Source organism: Staurois parvus, unplaced genomic scaffold (assembly GCF_062004578.1).
Source record: "Staurois parvus isolate SC_StPar_1 unplaced genomic scaffold, SC_StPar_1.0 ptg000325l, whole genome shotgun sequence".
In the NCBI taxonomy this organism is placed as follows: Eukaryota; Metazoa; Chordata; class Amphibia; order Anura; family Ranidae; genus Staurois; species Staurois parvus.
This window is the reverse complement of record NW_028318121.1, coordinates 692,469-696,357: the sequence shown is the minus strand read 5'-3', so window position 1 is coordinate 696,357 and position 3,889 is coordinate 692,469.

Genomic DNA, 3,889 nt, shown 5'->3' with positions numbered 1-3,889 from the left:
GATGGAAATTCGATTACCGAATCCATAAATACTGACAACGTAATAGAGCAAAGTATGATGGATCAACAGGGCGCTATATCACAAATCACCACTAGAACCGAGATGGTGAAAATGTTCCCAAAACTGGAACTCTTTATGAAAAATGAAATGGCTGGGATACATACTGACCTGGGCGAATACTAACAAGAGTGGAAGAAGTAGAAGGGAGAATGGAAACCCAGGCCCAGCAGATAGTCAAATTGAAATCACAGGTAGAAGAGATGCAAAGGGAACAGCGGGAACTAGCATTCAAATTAGAGGATCAAGAGAATAGAGACAGAAGAAATAATCTGAGGATACGGGGCCTACCAGAAGTTTCTAGGGAGGAAGATTTGAGAGAAAAAATATGGAGGGTTTTCAATCCATAGATTGGAAGACCAGATTCAGACCCTTTAAAAATAGAAAGGTGGTGAGTTTTCTCTCTCTCTCTCTCTCTCTCTCTCTCTCTCTCTCTCTTTCTCTCTCTCTTTGTCTCCCTCTCTTTTCTCCCTCGGTTGCTGGCCCTTTCCCGTGCCCCATTATGGGGTTTTCTGTGAGGGGATCAGAGGGAGAGATTTGAATAAGGTTGGACGCCTGGAGGCCTAGTAGGTTAAGTTATTAATATCCCTTATGTTGGAAATGGGGGATCAGGTTAAGCTTCCATGTTTAGAGTCTTACCCTAAAATAGGAATCATCAGTGGGAGAAATCTACGTCAGATTCCAGGGCAATATGTAGGCCAGGGAGTTTTTAAGAGTAAGTTGGGTTTGGGAGGGGGCGGGAAATGGGAGAGGGTGGGAGGGGGGCAGATGGGGTAGGGTAGGTGTCCATCATATGAACATGTTTTGCCAGTCTACATGGAAATGGTGGCAGAGAAGAGAAGGGAAACAGTAAAAAGACATGAGTTTGATTAACATTATGACCTACAATGTGAAAGGGATAAATTCTCCAATTAAAAGACGTACAGTTTTGAGGGAGGTGCACCAACATTCTGTAGATGTGGTCTTCTTACAAGAGACACACGTAACTTATGACGCCATAGATAAGTTATACTCAAGGAATTATCCACACTGGCATTATGAAGACTCACCACTAAAGAGGGCTAAAGGAGTAGCAATTGGATTTTCAAAATACATAGGTTTTAAAGTGGAAGGGACATTGGTTGACCCAGAGGGTAGATATCTAGGCCTTTGAGGGAAAATACAGGGACAACATTACACTCTGATTAATGTCTACTGCCAAAACAGGAAGCCTGAAATATTTCTCCAAGAAGTACTCGGAAAGATAATGAATTTTAATAAAGGCTGTTTGGTTGTGGCTAGAGATGAGCGAATCGAAGTAGGCGAAGTGGAATTCGTTTCGAATATTGGAAAATTAGCATACTTTGGATGCGCGAATCGAAATTTTTCCCTCAAATGGCGGCGACATGTGCGGCGACGGAGCGGGGATGTCTGGGAAGGCGCGCAGACAAGGCGCGCTGACCCATAATGCATTCATTAATGACATGTGATCGCATTAGCCAATCAGCAGCCAACCAGCCAGCACTGTGTAATGGTCGAGCTATAAATGGCGGCCATTTTAGAATTCTCCATTTGCATCCAGTCATTCAAGAGAGGCAGACCGCTCTGTATTAGGGACAGAGTTAGGGCCACAGAAACGTTACTCGGACACAGAATTGTTACTGAGGGCCATAGAACCGTTACTTAGGGCCACAGAAACTTTACTTAGGGACACAGAATTGTTACTCCGGGACAGACACAGAATTGTTACTCCGGGACACAGAGGGCCACAGAACCGTTACTCAGGGACACAGAATTGTTACTTAGGGCCACAGAACCGTTACTTAGGGCTACAGAAACGTTACTCAGGGACACAGAATTGTTACTTAGGGCCACAGAATTGTTACTCAGGGACACAGAATTGTTACTGAGGGCCACAGAACCGTTACTTAGGGCCACAGAATTGTTACTCAGGGACAGACACAGAATTGTTACTGAGGGTCACAGAATTGTTACTGAGGGCCACAGAACCGTTACTTAGGGCCACAGAATTGTTACTCAGGGACACAGAATTGTTACTGGGGGCCACAGAACCGTTACTTAGGGCCACAGAATTGTTACTCAGGGACAGACACAGAATTGTTACTCAGGGACACAGAATTGTTACTGAGGGCCACAGAACCGTTACTTAGGGCCACAGAATTGTTACTCAGGGACACAGAATTGTTACTGAGGGCCACAGAACCGTTACTTAGGGCCACAGAATTGTTACTCAGGGACAGACACAGAATTGTTACTGAGGGACACAGAATTGTTACTGAGGGCCACAGAACCGTTACTTAGGGCCACAGAATTGTTACTTAGGGCCACAGAATTGTTACTCAGGGACAGACACAGAATTGTTACTCAGGGACACAGAATTGTTACTGAGGGCCACAGAACCGTTACTTAGGGACACAGAATTGTTACTCAGGGACACAGAATTGTTACTGAGGGCCACAGAACCGTTACTTAGGGCCACAGAATTGTTACTCAGGGACAGACACAGAATTGTTACTCAGGGACACAGAATTGTTACTGAGGGCCACAGAACCGTTACTTAGGGCCACAGAAATGTTACTCAGGGACACAGAATTGTTACTGAGGGCCACAGAACCGTTACTTAGGGCCACAGAAACGTTGCTCAGGGACACAGAATTGTTACTGAGGGCCACAGAACCGTTACTTAGGGCCACAGAATTGTTACTCAGGGACACAGAATTGTTACTGAGGGCCACAGAACCGTTACTTAGGGCCACAGAATTGTTACTCAGGGACACAGAATTGTTACTGAGGGCCACAGAACCGTTACTTAGGGCCACAGAATTGTTACTCAGGGACAGACACAGAATTGTTACTGAGGGATACAGAATTGTTACTGAGGGCCACAGAACCATTACTTAGGGCCACAGAATTGTTACTCAGGGACACATAATTGTTACTGAGGGCCACAGAACCGTTACTTAGGGCCACAGAATTGTTACTCAGGGACAGACGCAGAATTGTTACTGAGGGACACAGAATTGTTACTGAGGGCCACAGAACCGTTACTTAGGGCCACATAATTGTTACTCAGGGACACAGAATTGTTACTGAGGGCCACAGAACCGTTACTTAGGGCCACAGAAACGTTACTCAGGGACACAGAATTGTTACTGAGGGCCACAGAACCGTTACTTAGGGCCACAGAATTGTTACTCAGGGACACAGAATTGTTACTGAGGGCCACAGAACCATTACTTAGGGCCACAGAATTGTTACTCAGGGACAGACACAGAATTGTTACTGAGGGACACAGATTTGTTACTGAGGGCCACAGAACCGTTACTTAGGGCCACAGAATTGTTACTCAGGGACACAGAATTGTTACTGAGGGCCACAGAACCATTACTTAGGGCCACATAATTGTTACTCAGGGACACAAAATTGTTACTGAGGGCCACAGAACCGTTACTTAGGGCCACAGAATTGTTACTCAGGGACAGACACAGAATTGTTACTGAGAGATACAGAATTGTTACTGAGGGCCACAGAACCGTTACTTAGGGCCACAGAATTGTTACTCAGGGACACAGAATTGTTACTGAGGGCCACAGAACCGTTACTTAGGGCCACAGAATTGTTACTCAGGGACAGACACAGAATTGTTACTGAGGGACACAGAATTGTTACTGAGGGCCACAGAACCGTTACTTAGGGCCACAGAATTGTTACTCAGGGACACAGAATTGTTACTGAGGGCCACAGAACCGTTACTTAGGGCCACAGAATTGTTACTCAGGGACACAGAATTGTTAGTGAGGGCCACAGAACCGTTACTTAGGGCCACAGAATT